Below are 21,327 nucleotides of genomic sequence, written 5' to 3' on the forward strand. Positions count from 1 at the left end.
AAAATTTCATGTAATGGAGACATGACAAAGTGCATTAAAGTAAAATGGAAGCTAAATGAGAAATTGTTCGAGGGATTTCTTTGCAAAATTGTATGGAGATTTATATTCACCCCCTTATTATAATACTCCTTAATAAAGTCACTAATAGTCACTTAAATAATCATTAGTCCACCTGTTGGTTATGTATTCTTAAGGGCAATTTATGCTTCTGACGCATACCCCTTTGCAACCGTCAAATCTGTCTCTGTCACCTAAAAAAAATCCTGACTACGCGTCGGACGGTCGCAAACCAGCGCAGACCTCAAGCGGAAGTGCGCAGACAAAAAGCAGCTGTGATTGTTCCTTGGTATGCCTTTCCAGCTCTCTGTGGGGTCGTCCTTCTCGATACGGTGCTGGGGCGCGCCATTTTAAAAACCGAGGAACAACTACAATGGACAACTACGACGAAAGGTTAATCAGACTCCATTAAAAGAAGCTGATCCTCTTCGATGTCTAGAAACTCCAGATCCACCTCCGTGACGGTGATATCTTGCGGACGTGCCATTGTTTTTTCAGGAAGATAAACACCCCCACCGGTGCCGCTGAATTTCTCGTGAGTTACCGAATAGGCTCCCCTTTGTGCTTTGGCGGGAAACTGCTGTGCTTTCCTAGAAATTCTAGACCGACGGTGCAGAAGCATACCTGCAAAACTGGTTCGCGACCAGACCCAAGCGACATTTGATGTGTGCGGTTGCAGAAGTATAATCTGCCCTTTATACATATGCAGCTATTCTGTGAAAGCTTCAGAGGTTTGTTAGAGAAATTTAGTGAATAAACAGGATAATGAAGAGTCATGCACTTATGAAGAGTGACATAGTGAAACCTATTTCTGAAAGAAAACCATATGCAGTAGTGTTTTTGCAAGACTTGGAAACAAGGGGAAGGCAGCACTGCAGTCAAGAGACCAAAATCAAACTTCTTGCCCTATGAAAAATGGATAGGTGCAGCATAACACTGCAAATGATTGTCAACACAACCTCAACCTCTCTTTATGGGGAAAAATGATAGCTGCAGCATGGTGCTGTGGGGGTGCTTCTTTAACGAGGATGGAGAATCTGGTCTGATATATAAACTGCAGAAAATATAGGGATATTCTGGAAGAGAAACTGTGGAAGGGCTCTGAAGATTTGTGTCATGAACTTGGAGCTGATGACTGGCTTGATTGCTCATTCCATTCTTTTAATGCCTAGCTCCACACAGTTTCTCATTATCGCTCTTCTGTTCATCAGTTCTGGATTATTCAAGCCCTCTGTGAGTTTTGTAGGAGATATTATTGTCTCTGATTGCCTGACCCTTACCCATTCTGCCTGTGGACCTGTGAGCCTGCCTGTTCTCCTGATGGATTCTGCCTCTTCTCCGAACCAAGAACTGCTTCTTGACACCAACCTCCCTTCGGTATCTCTTCAGATCTTTGGATTGTCCAGCCTTCTTCTGTCTGCTTGGATCTGATCCCATGCCAGTTCTGCAGTCTTCAAGGCTTCAAGGCTGGAAATCTCTGGGCAGAATTTGCCTCGTGGTGTTGGCAGCCGACCGGTTTTTCTCTGGGCACGGACTGAACTTTAAGACCAGGTTAGTGACTAACACGTTCATAATCCTCCTCCGCCAGATTAATGTCTTCCTGCTGAGGTTCCCTCGCTGCCCATACATCGTTTTTTAATAAGCCACTTTTGAAATATCAGTCTGTCTGTCTGTCTGAATTCTGGGTCCTCTGACCTGGGATAAAGGTTCGACTTCCAGCAGGACAGCAACCCTTAACATACAGCAGGAGATCAAAACATGCTAATGCTTTAGAAGAAAAATCAGAGTCCAAACTAAGAGCCAGCTCAGAATGTGGAAACCTATGTACAGAGACACTGACCATCCAGACTGACTTAGATTTACCTGTACCTATAAGGCAACTAGAAGTTTAACTGAAAGCAGGTCTGCAACACATTGTTCATCATAGTAATTTAGATTAGAAAATGAAACAGAATTCTTTATATATTAAATTTGTGTGCCATTTTATGTTGGCCCATCATATTTTAAAACCCCAATTGAATATCATGTTTTGCTTGTAAAAATAATAAAAAGCTTGAGGTATATACTCTGGTATAGAATCATGTGGGGCATTTATTGCATCTCTGGCTGAGCATTTGCAGTTTTTATGATATGAAATTAAACAGGCCATCAAAGTAGAATTCTGCTCCAACGGAAATAATGTACTTCAACTGGTTAAAAGCATAACATTTTTTGTTTTTTTTTGTTTTTAAGTTGTCAGGTTTTACTATTATGAAGAAATTAATCTGGATGAAATGATTGTTAGGTATCAGTTGTAGCAGTTAATAAAAGTTGGATTTTCTCTTTTTAGAGTGCAACACTCTGAAGAGAACAGTAATGGTCCAAAATACAAAGTAAGTAGAGCAATACTAGAAGGCGATTGATTTAAAGAACAAAATCAGTCAGATTCAGTGCTTTTATTTTGCATTTTTATTATTATTTGCTGTATTTGGCAGCTTTCTAGATTCCATAGCGAAAAACAAGTTTTGCTCATGGTTTCAGTGTACATGAATCAATGTTGCATGACTGTTAGAATATCCATGAATTTACAGCACTTCTCCCTGCTGAGTTTCACCTTGTCCAGCAGTCTTCTGAGAGCTTTTGCTCTCATTAATCAAATTTTCTCCCTCCTGCCTGCTTTCCTCTCTTTTTTTTCCTCTCTCATCCCTCGTTACTCCTCCCTCCTTTACAGACAGTGATCCAATTAGCTGCTAGCTGCCATGGCACCAGTTGCCTGCAGATGTCTGAGTGTGTATATGTGGGTGTGTGCGGGCGTGCATTTGTGTTAGCATTATTACCACATTGATGCTCATGCATCTCGGTAACCTTGTAGTGTATTCTGACTCCCTACCTCACACTGATGGTGAATACTGCTGTTTTAAGGGTAAACAGAGCTGTGTAATCAGCTGCAGAGGAAGAAAAAAAAGGTTAAGTAAAAAGTTTAACTAAAAACTGGTGCATTTGAATTCGACTGATGCAAATTGCTACTATCACCTAAAGAATGTTGGTCTGCCCAACTGTTAGTTTTAAGTTTTATTTCTTTTTAAACATGAAGCGGCAACATTTAAATGGTTCTTTCCTGTTAGGTCATTCAGCTTTCAGGTCTTTCATTTCACAATTTGTTGTTTTTGTTTTCTCTAATTAAGTCGGTTCTAGGATTATAATTACCTTCCTACATGGGCACCGTTTTTGAACATCAACAATTAGTTTAATCTAGGGTTGAAAGTACTTAATGGAGTTGAAACCTAATGCAAAAATGGCTTTAGAATGGAAGGGTTATCCTATTTAATGGCTCTTCAAATAATCACTTGCTTCGAAAGCTTCACCCTGATTTTCCAGGACTCTGTGCCCCTCAAACTTTTGTTCTACTCTTGTAACTTGATTTTTTAAAGATGTGCAAAATATACTTTAATCTTAACAATTGATTAATCTTGTAAAATTTCTTCGTGAGAACCTTTCCTGTATCATAAGGATGAAGGGTCTATAAAATGGAAATTGGTTTTTCAGGTGATAGGGGTCGTTGCACCCTGCATACTCAAGCTCTGGAACCCCAAAAAGACACGCATCTAGTCAAAAAGCCCAATTAGATAAAACTTTGACTCATAACGAGAAAAGATCCTTAAAGTGGACCCTGGGGTATTCGGAGTTAAGGATGTGTACCTTCATTCCCAGGGTACTATCAGCTTCCATTGGACCCATGTACCCACAGTTAAGCCTGGAAAGTTTGGTAGGGGATCTAGGGAAGATTGGAAGTTTTGAGCCCTGGTATGCTCAGAGCTTACCCAATGAAGTACATGGATTACCCGAGACGTTTGATATTAAATGGCAGCAAAAAGAACAATCATTTATCTTTTAACAGAGCAACTTAATTCTGGTTAAAGAGAGGATTATGTTCAAAAACATCGACATTAGGTGTGTGTTGAGGTATAGTTTGTATTTGTAAATAATTGCAAGTGCAATTGAATCATTTTAGTTTTGGAAATCTTTGATTTGCTTTGCTGGGAGTCCAGATCAGAATTTACCTGTACTACCAGTGATGAGCTACAATAAGTGGAATCTTTAACCATCTGACTAATTGGGTTCTATCTGTATGGCTTGAATAACAATGCATTGATATGTTTACTAGTGCTTCACTACATTACTATTTGAATCCACACTTTAATGGGCAACTACTTTCTAGCTAACAAATGGCAACCTTTTCAGGAAGAGAAATCCAAGTAAGCAGAAAAGACAATGTCAGAAGTGGGATTCGAACCCACGCCTCCATTGGAGACTGCGACCTGAACGCAGCGCCTTGGACCGCTCGGCCATCCTGACTTCCTGTCATATTTCAGAGCATGATTTCGAAAAAATTTAGATGACCTGAGAGCGCAGGTAAGCATGATTAGGGTTTTGTCCAAGACTGTCAGAGTTCCCACAGCATGCCTATGAGCACCCACCCTGCATCACAACTATCACAGATCAAGATAAATCCACCCTGGGAGCTCAAAGAGAAGAGGAGGTTGCAGCTTGATTCCCAAGTTTACACCTCTATCCTCTGAGACCCAGATACCCACAGCTAAGTCTGGAAACTGGCTTTGGAGCCTGAAAAAGCAAAGAAATTGAAGGCTGTACATACGTTACTTAAGAATAGCTACTCAGGAAATTGAAACAGTTTGTCATAAACCCCTGTGTGTTAATGGAGGCCTACAACGACACCCTTTCCAAGGAACGGCTCATTAAACACAGAAACAACTCTTCAAAAGTCCTCTACGGTCATCCAGGAAGCAGCAGGCAATCAACTGGGGTCAAGAATGGAAAATGTAAACTTGAGCTGCTGTGGGAGGGGAAGATGCACATGATTATACATGTAGAGGTGCTTAACAATTGATTAATCTTGTAAAAATTCTTCATGAGAACCTTTCCTGTATCATAAGGATAAAGGGTCTATAAAATGGAAATTGGTTTTTCAGGTAATAGGGGTCGTTGCACCCTGCATACTCAAGCTATGGAACCCCAAAAAGATACACATCTAGTCAAAAAGCCCAGTTAGATAAAACTTTGGCTCATAACGAGAAAAGATCCTTAAAGTGGACCCTGGGGTATTCGGAGTTAAGGATGTGTACCTTCATTCCCAGGGTACTATCAGCTTCCATTGCACCCTTGTACCCACAGTTAAGCCTGGAAATTATGGTAGAGGATCTAGGGAAGATTGGAAGTTTTGAGCCCTGGTATGCTCAGAGCTTACCCAATGAAGTACATGGATTACCCGAGACGTTTGATATTGAATGGCAGCAAAAAGAACAATCATTTATCTTTTTACAGAGCAACTTAATTCTGGTGAAAGAGAGGATTATGTTCCAAAACATCGACGTTGAGTGTGTGTTGAGGTATAGTTTGTATATGTAAATAATTGCAAGTGCAATTGAATCATTTTAGTTTTGGAAATCTTTGATTTGCTTTGCTGGGAGTCCGGATCAGAATTTACCTGTACTACCAGTGATGAGCTACAATAAGTGGAATCTTTAACCATCTGACTAATTGGGTTCTATCTGTATGGCTTGAATAGCAGTGCATTGTTATGTTTGCTAGTGCTTCACCACATTACTATTTGAATCTACACTTTAATGGGCAACTTCTTTCTAGCAAACAAATGGCAACCTTTTCAGGAAGAGAAATCCAAGTAAGCAGAAAAGACAATGTCAGAAGTGGGATTCGAACCCACGCCTCCATCGGAGACTGCGACCTGAACGCAGCGCCTTGGACCGCTCGGCCATCCTGACTTACTGTCATATTTCAGAGCATGATTTCGAAAAAATTTAGATGACCTTAGAGCGCAGGTTAGCAAGATGAGGGCTTTGTCCAAGACTGTCAGAGCTCCCACCCTGCATCACAACTACCACAGGTCAAGATAAATCCACCTTGGGAGCTCAAAGAGACCCAGATACCCACAACTAAGTCTGGAAACTGGCTTTGGAGCCTGAAAAAGCAAACAAATTGAAGGCTGTACATACTTTACTGAAGAATAATTACTCAGGAAAATGAAACCCCTGTGTGTTAATGGAGGCCTACAACGACACCCTTTCCCAGGAACGGCTGCTAAAACACAGAAACAACTCTTCAAAAGTCCTCTATGGTCATCCAGGAAGCAGCAGGGGATCAACTGGGGTCAAGAATGGAAAATGTAAACTTAAAAGAAGAATTTGGAACACTGTGATAATTCAAGTGTTTACTCCTTTCTCAGCACAGCTAAGGGGCTGAATGGTGGTGCAGTTTGTAGAACTTTTTCTTTGCGTTTGCATGTTCTCCCTGTGCAAGTGTGGGTTCTCTTCAGGTACTTTTCCTTCCTCCCACAGTCCAAAATCATGACTGTTATGTCCATTTGTATCTCCAAATATTGCTGAGGTGTGAATGCAAGGTTGTGGGTCACTGCGTTGCCGTTTGTTTGACTGGCGACCTGTCTGGGCTGTAGCCCACCTTTCATTTATAAACCGTTGGACATAGTCACCAGCCCCACTTGGACTCTGACAGATAATTTGAGAGAAGATGAATAGTTTGATGGATCAAAGCTATGACAATTCTGGGGTTGCCCAAGTCCACTCCTCAAGGCAAACCATGCTGCAACTTCTCAATCAAATGACTTCATTCAATCATCAGCATGTCATTCAAATCCATTCAAATTCAAATCCTTAAGGACACGTTTCACCTTGTTGCTTTTTGTAAATTTTTCTACTACATGATTGATTCCACTTAGTATTTATGTTAAATTTTTGAATGCAGCACTCCTTGAACAACCTTTTTTTGCATAGATGGAGGGATAAGATCTAGTCTGAAGGTCATCTTAAAATTTAGCAATCTCTCTGCTGATCATTGACAGCATAACATGAGCAAAAGTAACATTTTGCTATCAAAAATCCTATAACTTATTTGTCTTATCTGATAGCTATTGTGATTTTCCTCTCAACTCATATTGGGTTTTATTGCCTGTAAGCCACAACAGAAGACAGTTTTAGCTTTTGAATTCAATATCTGAGATTAACATTACATTTTTGATCATTTTTAATTTATTAGGGGCGTGACAGTATGTTCCTTTTGAGGACAGAAATCTTGATGGCTTTTTACAAACTAGTAAGGTTTTTGATCAACAGCGTTTGCTTTTATTAGAATTTGAAACCCGGTTCCTTTTCTACTCTTTCCTTACCACTTTGACATCATTTGACAATGAATTCTTTTGTATGATTTCCAAAGAGAGATTCTAAAATGTGTTGCCCAGGCTACATTGAAAGGCAAGGCCAACATTTCCAAGGTAATTGATGAGACGGGATCTCTTGAAAGGGAAGGAGTGCAAAATATTTCAACTGAAGCTCTAAACAAGAGCGATAAGAATGAATTAAAAGAATTCATGTTATTGTGCACAAGGTCATGGTTTGATGTTTGTGTGGTTGAAGGTAAATTGCTGACGTGATTTTACGTCTGTTCTCTTTCTCTCCTTGTTTAGGAATGTAGAAAGTCAGGTAATATAAGTAATGAGGAATGAAAAACTCTCAAATTTAATCAAATATACTGCAGTTCATCACAGTTTGAACTCTGATTCAAAAAGCTATACATCAGTTGTAGTAGAGTTTCAAAGAAAATGCATTTTTAGAACATACAATCCTCTTTCAGGTGTCAATTTTGTATAATTTCTACATGTATTTCACCCTTTATATTTTTCATATCTTTCATAAACCCAATATAGCCGAAACTTTGAACAGGTATAGATTTGACACACCTTCACCTTTATTATTGCATTCATGCTTATTTACATAACATTTTCCTGACTAATGCATCAAATCAGCCAAATGTTGAACATGTTACAAAGTGGTAACGTTAAAAACAATTCAATTCAATTCAGTTTATTTATATAGCTCCAATTCACTCTCAGTAATTTTTTTTAGCTATCAAAAAAAAAATTTGAAAGTAAAGCTTTGTGCAAAAGAGACGCCATGATGAATTTAGAAAGCAATAGAAGCAAATATTTCATTTCAAGAAGAAATTGTAGGCGTGGAAGCTGAGTTTGAGTGTATTCGGCAAGCTTCTTCATCAGTTACAGCTCCTGAGAATGAGGAAACGGCCTGGAAATTGAGAATATTTAAAACACGGTCCCAGAGCGGATACGTTTGAAGTTTCATAGCTTCTTCGACTGTGTGTGGATGTAGTATTAGGTTGATTTCACAACTGATATTTCGGTAGACTCTAATCGATTGGTAACAAAAATTGCAAAAATCTTGTGAGGTTTGGATTCACAAGGCACTTTGTCAAACCGAAACACACCTTTTGACTCACCTGTTTACCTCCTTGCCTAGGGTGGCGCTGCACCGAGAACCAGTGGAGAAAGATAGTTACCCTACTTCCTTGGAAACATCAAGGAAGGGCAACAGATTTCGGCAGTGTTATCGCCATACTGTCTTTTGGCTAAAAATGCCAGATAAGTATCTTTCAACAATGGGCTCAGAATGAAGGCAAATGGCTGCAGAGACAGTTTTTTTTTTAAACATAAGGCTCTAAATGAGGCAGCAATGTGTAAGAAGCATTACATTCAACTTCACAAAATTGATGTGAAGACTGCACAAATGTGCAGCAAGTTATTTTTAACATATGACAAACTTAATTTGTATTATTACGCTATTACAGTACAATTACAGCTTTTGGAGTCTCCAGTCTGATAGTTTACTTCAACGAGCCGAGACCAGGGTTTTGAGGCAGACCCAAGTTCGCTTTTTTTGGTCCATATCAGAGTTTCATTGCACATTCATCCCTCCCTAAAGGAACCAAACTTTCTGGCCATACAAAACTACAGTTTGATTAAAGCGGACTTAAACAGGGCAGGTGTGAATACACCCTTAGAAAGAAGTGGGAGATGTATTGCTTTAGTCAGTAGATCCTAAAATTCTAGCTTTAACACAGTTATCAATGTTGTGCAAGTTCATAGTTAAAAAGAATAAGCTCAAAGTTCAGGTCACACATGGGGATATTAACTAGTTCATGTTCACAGTTAACTTTAAAAAAAAAATTAACTAAGTTCACAAACCCATAAATGTACTAGTTCAAGTTCATTTGGTAAATTAAGCCACAATTCTACACAATATAACCTTATATTTCACCCTTTAAATGTTTGATGTATGTGAAGTGAAGCCTTTATTTAGCCAGATTACACAGAACTTAAGAAAAAAATAGGTGCATTTAGGCTCTGCTGAAAAGATCTGTATCAAAAATGATTTCTTACGTTTCCCATTCAGTATAGTGTCGCTTTAAATTTGAAGTGAATCTGGCCGACGAACAGACTTGTTTGATAATTCTTGGTTGGTACAGTTTGCACAAAAACTTTAGTTTTTTTCTGTCCAATTCTTCCTTTGTTAGTTCATAATACTCTGCCAAGCACTCTGCAAAATTGGCTTACCAGAAATACCAGTAGACGAGTCTGAAATGCACAGACTAATACTAGCAGTAGACATGCTGGTCGGTCCGGCTGTTTGCCGTAATAAGTGCCATAAAATCTTACTCAATTAAAACTGTCGTTATCAATTGAATGCAAACGTGAGCTGTGTCTGTCGCTTATTATTCACTGAAAAATATGAATGTATTCAGTCAACGCCGTTCATTGAAGACGTTCATGCACAACACTGAGAGCTACACTCACCGGCCACTTTATTAGGTACCCCATGCTAGTAACGGGTTGGACCCCCTTTTGCCTTCAGAACTGCCTCAATTCTTCGTGGCATAGATTCAACAAGGTGCTGGAAGCATTCCTCAGGGAGTTTGGTCCATATTGACATGATGGCATCACACAGTCGCCGCAGATTTGTCGGCTGCACATCCATGATGCGAATCTCCCGTTCCACCACATCCCAAAGATGCTCTATTGGATTGAGATCTGGTGACTGTGGAGGCCATTTGAGTACAGTGAACTCATTGTCATCTTCAAGAAACCAGTCTGAGATGATTCCAGCTTTATGACATGGCGCATTATCCTGCTGAAAGTAGCCATCAGAAGTTGGGTACATTGTGGTCATAAAGGGATGGATATGGTCAGCAACAATACTCAGGTAGGCTGTGGCGTTGCAACAATGCTCAATTGGTACCAAGGGGCCCAAAGAGTGCCAAGAAAATATTCCCCACACCATGACACCACCACCACCAGCCTGAACCGTTGATACAAGGCAGGATGGATCCATGCTTTCATGTTGTAGATGCCAAATTCTGACCCTACCATCCGAATGTCGCAGCAGAAATCGAGACTCATCAGACCAGGCAACGTTTTTCCAATCTTCTATTGTCCAATTTCGATGAGCTTGTGTAAATTGTAGCCTCAGTTTCCTGTTCTTAGCTGAAAGGAGTGGCACCCGGTGTGGTCTTCTGCTGCTGTAGCCCATCTGCCTCAAAGTTCGACGTACTGTGCATTCAGAGATGCTCTTCTGCCCACCTTGGTTGTAACGGGTGGTTATTTGAGTCACTGTTGCCCTTCTATCAGCTCAAACCAGTCTGGCCATTCTCCTCTGACATCTTGCATCAACAAGGCATTTCCGCCCACAGAACTGCCACTCACTTGATGTTTTTTCTTTTTCGGACCATTCTCTGTAAACCCTAGAGATGGTTGTGCGTGAAAATCCCAGTAGATCAGCAGTTTCTGAAATACTCAGACCAGCCCTTCTGGCACCAACAATCATGCCACGTTCAAAGTCACTCAAATCACCTTTCTTCCCCTTACTGATGCTCGCTTTGAACTGCAGGAGATTGTCTTGACCATCTCTACATGCCTAAATGCACTGAGTTGCCGCCATGTAATTGGCTGCTTCGAAATTAAGTGTTAACGAGCAGTTGAACAGGTGTACCTAATAAAGTGGCCGGTGAGTGTATATTGGTGGTTGAATATTTTAAACAGGGGAAGTCTTGTCTGCTAAGAAGTTCTCTTTTGTGATCCAACAAATTTCTTTATTTTCTCTCCTGTGAGTTTATTAAAGATTTGAAATCTTGTAAAAGAAATTTTATTTTTTTTTCACAGAAGTGTTTAATATTCTAAATGACTTTTTGGATGATCCTAACAACCCATGCATTTAATGACTGAAGGTAGGAACGGTTGAAGACATTTGGGCAAACTTGAAGAAAATCAATTGTCATGTTTATTTATTTATTTATTTTTTTGTTCTTTTAATTTTCCAGTTGTCGCTATTATTAGGTAGAAAGACCAACTTAAGTCAGACCACCAAAATATAGCTTTATATTTTTGGGGGGTGGGTCCTCTGTAACAAACTAAACATACTGTTAAAGGTAAGAACCTGACAAATTTCAGGGAGACAAATGCAACAGACATAACTTGAAATGACACAAACCACAAAAGCAGCCCACATAATCAGAGAATTGTGGAAATATTCAGAAATGAGATCCTTTGTATTTTCCTAAACAATGTTTGTTCTCACTGTGTATGTGTTAGTATTTCTCCCCTGCTACGACTTCATCCTACAGTCCAGGAGTCTGTATGTTAGGCTAGCTGACAACTCTAAATTCTCCTTAGGTGTGAGCATTAGCATGTGGGACTGTCTCTTTACCCTATGATTGACAGGCAAGCCATCCAGAGTGTATCTTGTCTTGTGCCCAAAGTACTGCTGGAGAAAGGCACAAGGCTCCCTGCATGGATAAAGTGTCCTTTCACTGCTTTGATCATTGAGATTCCTTTCAGTCCTATCTGACAGTCAGCACTTGGGACTGTCTGTTCTATCTGCCAGTGTCTGCTTTTTTCTTCGATTTAAGAGCATCTTTGGATATTATGAAAAAAAAATATATATATATATCTCAGGCAGTTCAACTGTGGGAATTCATGCTGAGTTGTTCTATCAGTAAAACCAACCTTATTGACTTTTACAGGCCCATTAATGCAGCCAAAGCAGGCGGGGTCTTCCGTCTGTCTTCTGTGGTTATTTTAAGTGTATTTTATTCCTCAGGGAAATTATGAATATGTTGTACAACATACTAAACGAGTAATATCATTAGTAATGCCGGGAGTAGTGTGTTTCAGTATAGCTCTCCAGCAATCAATGAAAGGAATAAAAAAGAAGACGATGACTTAAGCGGTGGCAGTTCCACATTCAAGTAGAGTCAGTCATTTAATGGCTGCATACACTTGTCTACCAACGTCATCTTTTGGCAATATACCTATTTTAAATTCCCTTTACTGTTTCCATGTTTTTCTAGCTGAAAATTCTAGTGGCTAAATTTGCTAACAACTTTTTCCACTGATTAAAAGCAGGATGATAGTGCTAATTTATGGGCATAAATGACATATCAATGGGCCATAAGAGAAGCAATTTAGCATTTGAAGAAGTGAAATGACAGACCAAATATTATAAAGTAATGAATCATTTCAAGCACAAATCTCAACAATAATGGCCTAAAAAACTAAAATGAAATCATTCTTTTTGTTGCTATATATAATTGACACAGTACTGCCATATTTGACTTCAAATCCAGTTGCGCAGGTGTAGCTCATACACCCAAGGTCTTTTTGCATTAAAGCGCTCTTCTTTCTCGAGATACAGCAGATGTGAGGAGACAAGGCAACGAGGCCACTGCTCATTCTAAACGTAGCCTTGGTGTATGAGGGGCGCAAAGTCTTTAATTAACATATCTGTGTGACAGTGCATGTTGTGTGTTTGTGTGTTAGGTGCACGTGCTGCCAGAAGACTGTGAAATTGGCTAATTAACATGACCTCCTTTTGATCCGGGGAGAACACACATGCTATATCTGATATCATGTGGGTTCGCTGGAGGGATGGGAGGATTCTTAGAAAATTATAGTCTCTGCATGTCTGTACATGTGTGTCTGTGTTTTTTTAAGCCTGAAAACTATCCAATGCCAAAGCTGATCACATTAAAATGTGTTCAGATGTTCCCTGGATCTTGATCCAGTGCGACCCAAATGTTAAAATCAATACCCTAAAACTAAGAATAGAAGAGATATAGCGAAAATGATTGCTTATTACATATTTGTGTAAATATGAAGATGGGAGGCAACATTAAGTAAAGGGAAATAGTGAATTAGCTGTGCTGTACGCACATAGCTACACCAGATGGAGGGAGTTAAAAGGAAGACAGATGGGCAATGAACTGCTTCATCGCACTAATATCTAAGAACCATATTCACTGCTGCAATGTTTTTCTTACTGCAAAGATGTTGGGGGGACTTGGGGTGTGACATTGTTCATTTCCAGGAAAACACTTAAGACTAATAATTGTTCATATCATTATCACTCGGGGTGGGTTATGATATACGTATTCAGAGCAGATATACAAAGATTATCTTCTGTTCTTTCATTTTGATTCTTGTTTGAGAGAAAAAGAGTGAATCTATGTTATTTCTTAGATTTTAGTTTTGGTTGTTTTATTCCTACATGAATAAATTGATTGTAAGAAAAATGAAAGAAACACATGAGACTAAAAGTTAAAGTTTTGGTCTTCAACCAAAAGACTGTGTGGACTGGAAAATGAACTCTTCATGTCACCATTTCTACTGTTTAACAATGTGGTGGTAGGATCATGCATGTGGTTCTGTTTTTCTTAAGGGACAGGGACAAAACTGAGTTTACTTATTTCGAAAAATATCTTTTTTCATTTCACCTTTTTGACTAACTTATCCACCCTAATTAAAGTGTATGGTCTGCAAAATACTTGTTGGTTTCATTTCTGAACATGATCAATGTGTTTGTTCTCCATGAGTGTTAACACAGAAGAGCAAAATGATTAGGGAAATTATTCTGTGTCACATAAACCATATTAAACATTTACTAAAACAGCAAAAACCTTCATACTCATAGTTGGCGCTGATGACTGGCTTGATTGCTCATTCCATTCGCCTGCCTAGCCCCGCCCAGTTTCTCATTATCGCTCATCTGTTTCACCTGCTCCACCTTCTATTCAACCTGCCTTCTTCCAGTCATCAGCACCCGATTATTCAAGCCCTTGGTGGGAGTCTTCCAGTGAGTATTATTGTGACTGCCTGATGCTGAACCATTCTGCCTTTGGACTTCTGAGCCTGCATGTTCCCATCTGATCTGTTTACCTGACCTGTCTTCAGACTCTTGCTGGATTCTGCAAGTATACCGAACATGGAACTGCTTCCTGACACTGACCTGCATTTCCTGTTTTGCTCGCAGATTTACATGCTCTCTATTACATTCAACAACTCATCTGATCAATGCATAAATGCATACATACATCCTGGTTCTCTTCCCAGTTGGTCCTGCACTGGCCTATTCTTGGTACCACCATTGCCTGAGAAGGATCCAGACATTTGAGGGTTGTTTTATTTGCATTTTCCCAAAAGAATTGTTTGCATATTAACATTTTAGTTTTGACTCCTCACTCTGTCCAAACATTGGACTTTGAGAGCCTTCAGTTTTTGAGTTTTGCAAGGTTTTCAGTTTCATGGTTCGCTTTTCTTATTTGTTCTTTAATCAGTTCCCTCCCTCTTAATTTATGCTCATCTGCATATTCTCGTCATGTCACAGTTACATCATATGAGCTCTGTGTTGTGTCAGAACCCCTACTTCTGTTTTTCCACCACAAATGATTCTGACTCTTCCTTTAACCCCACATTTACTCCCCCCATCCCCCCACTGCTACCACCTCCTCCCTCCTCATACATCTTCCTCGTCTTTCTCTCTGATTATTTTTTCCCCTCCATCACCTCCTGGGTAATGACAGGGGGACAGGTGGAGACCAGACCACCGCTACTACCAGTCTCCGTGTGCTTTCCTGAGTCACACACACCAACACATCATACACACACACACCCACAGATGGTGGACAGGGGTCCCTGCCGGCCAGCCTGTCTGTCTGGTGATGGGGTGTTGTTGTTTTTGAGTGCATTCAGCCACACATGATTAGCTAGACAAACACACACTTGTATGTAGACCCTTCTATGTGGCACATATGGGGCTCAGCACCAAAACAAGTCACCTGCTATTTCAGTTACACATATAAAGATACACAGATGCACAAACTCAGTACAGAACTAGGATCTGAGGGTTGTTAGGCTCTCCTTTCTGTTTATATGTCATTTTTAATGGTTTATAGATTGTGGAATCATAGCAGTAAAAATAAATGTTACACGTTGTTTTTTGGGGTCCCACAATAAAAACTAAATGTAAAAAAAAAAAAAAATGTGATTCATTTTAGAAAAGGCGTTTTATTTTGTCTGTCTTGTCACTTCCTGCTTTGTTTGCATTTAGTAAGCCTGGTAAAGTCAGTCTTGTTTAACTAAGGTCAGCATAGTGATAAACATGATAACCAAAAGAAGAACTTCAGTATTTGATGATCAGCGCCACTGCATCTTTTTACACCAGTATCACCCTCACAGAAGAGCTGGTGCTAAGCAGCTGTTAGACACTCAACTGTACGTGTCACCTTGACATCAAACTGTTGTGATTCAGTTTATATACTGCTCCCGGTGGAGCCCTAAAGGTTGAGAACTGAAGGTGCCTGTAAGAAAATATATTAAAATAAATCCCTTTTGTGTCATTTTTCTTCCTCCTTGGTATGAATGCATGCTCCTCCCACAAAAGAGGAAGTCCCAGGGGTGTCTGAGAGTGTCTGCCTGTCTACTTGTAAAACTCTGGGGACAAGAATCTGTTTACCTTATTTCTGGTCCTTTAAACTGTTTCAAAAATCTTAAAATGTCTCCTATAAAAATAAAATATGTAAGAATTGATTAAAAGTATTCAAAGTATTTATTTATATGTTACCAGTGTCTAAGTTGGAGTTGAAGTAATTTTCTGACAGGTGTGTCTAACATGGACACATGTTGGAACATAGACGCCTTTTAGACCATTGTGTTGCTCATATGGACTCAGCCTTGTGGATTTTTAGTGCAAAAAATGCATGATTGAGTTAATATAGTACTAGCATACCTAAAATGAAATTATAGTTTTCTCCTTCTTACTATTTTCACCATACCACTATACAGAAACGGAACAAATAAATTCAAATCAAATGTCTTATTTTATTCATTTTTAACTGGATTTTGAAAAATGGGGAAAATAATGGAATGGATGTCAAAACAATGCATTTTTTTTAGCATAAAGAAATATAAATTCTTTGTCATTTTATTAGTTTTGTTGGAAATGTGCAGAAAGGTTTTGTTGCAGAGTTTTTTGTTATCATCAACAAACAACCAGAAAACACATGAAAGCACTAAGCCTTTATTTATATGATTTCTGTGTCTATTTTTAATTATGGTAGGAATGGTCCTCCATTCTGCTCTTCCTCCATTCAGTGCTGAAAGCACCATAAATCAATTTAAAGTAAACATGCTGAGGGTATATATTTTTAGTGCCACAATTGCATCCTATTATCCTCTGATCAAACATTGACACAGAGCCGCTTTTGCAAAAAAAAGAAAAATAAAATCTGTTGTGCCCTGGCTAACACCTATGCTTTCCAGTCAGTTTTTTAGTTATTGCTTTATTTAGTCTTATAATCAGTAATGAAATACGATAAAAATAATAAAAATAAAAAAACTGCCAGCTAATGTTCTCTCTTAAATGATTAACAAAAAAAAGCTCTTTTTGAGCTGAACAGCTTTTTTTTTTCTTTTTTGCGTAAACCTGAAAATGTTGCCTCTCTGTGTTGGGTGCTTGTCTCTAACCTTTTATTCTCAGGGTGTCTTCGGCAGGATGACCTCGAAGCTGATTCCACTTCGCTGCAATCAGGAGGCAGTATTTAGAGGAGCAGATTTCCTAGGATGTGGCAACTTACCTGCAAGCTCCTCTCAATCTTAAAATTTTGAAGTCTCCTTACCTTCCTTGTCCTCCTCCTTTCCAGTCGAGCTGGTTCCGAGTTCATCTCTCTCTCTGCTTCCTGGATCCATTCGAGGAGCTCACCTGCCTGTCCTCCCACCCGAGAAAGAGAAGTGAGTCACTGACTCCTGGTTGGATTCCCACTCAGTCCGAACGGCTCAGATTACCCCCTCCCGGACCTATCGCCGCATGAGAAAACTGTAAGGACTCAACAACCTTTCTGAACTCCAAATATTCCTCTTGAAGCCACATTATTCACTGAGTCTCTTTCCCTAGAACGATCCAGTCAGAGCCTCCATGGTGCACCCATTTCTAGGATTACCAAGCTCTGTGATTCCTCTGTAAATAAAACTTTGAAACGACTTACCTTATTCTGACTGTGATTGTGTCTTCTCATGAGTCGATCCCAGGATCATGTCAGAAAACTTCGGGACAATAAGTAATTTCAGAAAACCAAGTTAGATGCAATGTTTAGCTTTATCAAATGAGTTGTCAGCACATATAACTCTGAGTTGTTGGTCATGTCAAATGATGAAAATTCAGCTAACTTTCATGTTTTTGTTGTGAAAGTGGAAAAAAACAACTCTTTGACTTGGTTTTTGATTTAGAGACTCAATTTTCTTTTAATGTTCAATTTCAACTAAATAAATGTATACTAAAGGGATGCTGGCGAGAAAAATAACATGGCATGTTCTATACAATGACAATAAAGCTTTATTTGAAATTGAAGTTTAAAGCTGACCTGTAGTTAAGTTACTAGTAAGCACGATTTGCAACCAACGCGAAGTGGATGAGTAGTTAATTTTTGCAACATTAGCTACTTGGAATGACGGTAAAGGTTAAAGCTTCAAAACTCAGACCGTTACTGTTCCTAAAAGATTAGGTTAAAATGTACATGAAAAACTTCCCCACTAAGCTGCAATAAGCACTAAATTAAATGCATGCTTTTTAGGTAAGAAAGTTGAGATTTGTTGTTAAATCATTAACTTTTTCTAAGACACCACTACTTTTATAAAAGTTGGAGAGAAAAAATGTCAAGCAACACTAACAATTTAAAGTTTACTAAACTTAAAGCAAAACTCAAAAGTTCAAGCCCCAAACTTAAAAGTTTGTTGCCTTAACATTTGGTGTTCTAACTTTTCTTTCTTTTAGTGTTGCTTTTTCTCAAATGATAAATATTTCGACAAATGACAAAGAATATTATATTGAGTTGCCAAGGCATATTCTGCTTTTCTTTTTTTTTTGTTGCATTTAGTGGCTCATTTATGTATCACTACGCCCTCTAAGGTGTCTAGAAAATACATCAACATGTGTTAAATTCTCCTAGTCTTTCACTTGTCCTTGCTATACATCTTCTCTATGCTGTTGCATCACAGGAAGCCAATAAAATGCAAAACTAGAGGAGTTTAGCCTCCTGCTACTTCATGCTCAGCTCCAGAAGGTCATAATTGAAGATGCAAAGAAAATCACATCATCTGCAAAAGACAAAAATGAGCCTCGGAGGTCCCTAAGCCAAAATCTCTCCATTCAATGACTGAACGTGATGACGGCATGAACACTCAACAGGATTAGAGACAAACAACAGAAGTCCAGTCTGCATTTAAAAAATCTTGACTGTGCTGATAATCCACTTATAGCTCATTCTTTGGTTGTAAAAGGACAAAATAACCATTAAGAGTTCTTAATCAGGTTTGTTCAAGCAGAGGATAATCTAAAACAAGGGAACAAACTGTATCGTAGACTTCCATCATCAATCTTTATTTGTGAGTGTTTTCATAGGCAGGCTCTAAAAGGCTTTTTCATTTAGTTGTTTTTCTTGCTGCTGGTTTTATATATACATATTTCCTTTTTTTTCCCTTTTTTTTTAAGGCCCCAGTAACCACCACTTCAGCTGGAAGGGAGTTTGGCCTTTTTCCATTTCACTGGCTCTACGTGATCGGATGATCCACATCCACCATTACCTCCTTGTCCTGACCTCCATTTGGTCTGCAGCTCATTAACTGACCTCTTCTCTTGAAGAATCCAGTTTAAGTGGCCCAGCTGAGTCTTACTCTCGTTCTGTGGCCAATATGAAAAAAAAAACATCCTCATGGAAAAAATAATATAAAAAAAAATAAAGGGAAAACATAACTGTGTTCATTGAATGAGCTGTATTAGCTTTATGGAATAGAACAAAACTGGGACTCTTAGTTGTTGATGATTTATGGCATTATCTCCTGTCCTGTGGGTCTGGACTGATGCACGTGGAATACGGAGCCATCAGTGCACCTGGCAGAGGGTAAGTGGGTGATTAATCTCTAACTTAATGAGGCAGTTTCTTATTTTAAGAGTGGTAATAAACAAGGATAATGTACATTTTAAATTAGCCAAATTCCTCTTCATAATGTTTTACTCTGTAACACTGCCTCTCCCACGCTTACTGATTATTTTTTTCGGTAAAGCCGTGGCATCGTGCCACAACCTCTACTCAGCTCAGTTCAACTGCATTCCACCTGGGATGTACACTGATAGAACAGGAGAGACACAAAAGACGGAGAGGTTAAGACTGAAGAGGAGACAGAGGAGAGATAAACAGAAGCAGAGTGTAATCTATCTGCCGCAGTTCGGCTGCTGGACAGGCTACTGCTGCTATAACAACCCTAATCTGACAGGCACGTCCTGATGCTGATCTGACAGCTACTGCTAATGTATTGCTGAGGGAGCAGATAGGAGCTGCAAGAACACACATCTACCTTCTTCGTTTTTAATTTTATCTTAAGATTTAGACATCAGATTACCAGATTTTACATTATTTTTCTTACCTACTGTGCAATTATAATAAATGAGCTAACTGCTGTACAGATGAAAAAGATTAACTATGACCTTTATAAATGTTGTAAACACTTCAATTAAATCAAGTTGTAATATATATATATATATATATATATAGATACAACTTTTTAAGAACTTCAAAAATGATTAATCTAACAAGTAACTTTAGAGGATATCTAAACTTTATACAGTGGGGAAAATATTCTCAATTAACATTTTCATGGCTGTAGTTTACCTATGGCCACATTAGAAATATCATCTAAAACAGTATTTTTGTCTTTAACGTAAATTTAGAGTTGTGCTAAAGTTATTAAATTAAGTTCACAATATAGAAGTGGATTTATATTTCATCTGTGGTAACATGTCAGGCAACATTAGCAGCAAATGGTGTTTTAAAGGAGGAAATGGAACTGCAAGCATTACAATTTAAAAATGGTTAAAGAGGATTTTTAACAGATGTCAGCATCTAACCTAGGTGAGGATAATTTGATTTAGCTTCTCAGTAAAACAGTCTTGTCACTTTTCCATTTTCTTGAAAAAGTGTAATTAAGCTAAAGTTCTCCCAAATTATATTAAATTGACCTAAATTAATTTGCTTAACTGAAGAATAATTTAATGTACACAGATCGGTCTGATTTTGGTAAAACAAAGGTTCTGTTGCCTGGTCATATGATGCACCCAATCAAAGATTACAGTCTCACCTGTGATCAATAATTAATCAATCAATCAGTTGGTGTGTATAAAAATAACCTAGCACACCAGACCTTCACACCAACTGCAGCTTGACCTCTAGCGCTAAGCCTATCGCTATGTTCATACCTAATGCGATTTCAGCAGCAAAGGAGCATCTGCTGCTACTTTTTATGCATTTCCATATTAAATCAAGACGCGCCTCAAGTACATTTTGGATGCTCCTGAAATGCTTTCAGTAAAGTGTGTACAGATGCATCTAATACTTGTGCTGCTCCTGTGTTCAAAGGTGCAGCTTTGCTACATTTGCTTTGATAAGTGGGTAAAAATAAGTTTTAATATATTTTTATGCGAGAAAGTCCACCTTAAAAAAACATCGTCTGTGCAGTCAGTTCATCAAGATTACGATCCTGTCTTAAAATATTATTTTGCTTTCGCACATACCAGTGGTGCGCTGTCACTGGGAATCCCCAGCAGCAGCTGCCTGAGGCCCGGTCGCCTCCTTGGGGGGTTTCTGCTACTGTTTGTGGCAGCTGGAAGATGTTAATAGTTTTCATGTATATAAAATCAAACATATTTTGCAAGCAGGTGTCAACATTTTAAGTTAATTTAGGTGTTAATAAACTGTTTCAGGGGAGTGATAATAGCAATCTGCTTTAGCAATGCTGTCTCTGTCTCCCTGCCAGATCAGTTCAATTCAATTCAGTTTATTTATAAAGCGCCAATTCAGGTGTACCAGGACTGGCCAGCCCAGTCACCAGACATAAACAACGTTGAGCGTGTGTGGGCTAGAATGAAAGTGGAAACATGGAAGACAAAACCAAAGACTCTTGAACTCTGAAAGGCATGTAAGATTGCTTTCTTTTCTATTCCTAATGACTTCATAAATAAATTGTATGAGTCATTGACAAATCATATGGATGCATTCCTTCAAGCTCATGGA

General features: G+C 38.9%; 2 non-coding genes across 2 annotated transcripts; both read right to left on the reverse strand.

Moving 5' to 3' along the window:
• Positions 1–4,309: 4,309 nt before the first annotated feature.
• trnal-cag lies at positions 4,310–4,392 on the reverse strand. The gene has a single exon. It is a non-coding gene; the product is annotated as a tRNA-Leu (tRNA).
• Positions 4,393–5,754: 1,362 nt separating this feature from the next.
• Positions 5,755–5,837, reverse strand: trnal-cag. The gene has a single exon. It is a non-coding gene; the product is annotated as a tRNA-Leu (tRNA).
• Positions 5,838–21,327: the final 15,490 nt, after the last annotated feature.

This window comes from Cyprinodon tularosa, unplaced genomic scaffold (genome assembly GCF_016077235.1).
Source record: "Cyprinodon tularosa strain WSP-4 unplaced genomic scaffold, ASM1607723v1 ctg388, whole genome shotgun sequence".
Taxonomy (NCBI): Eukaryota; Metazoa; Chordata; class Actinopteri; order Cyprinodontiformes; family Cyprinodontidae; genus Cyprinodon; species Cyprinodon tularosa.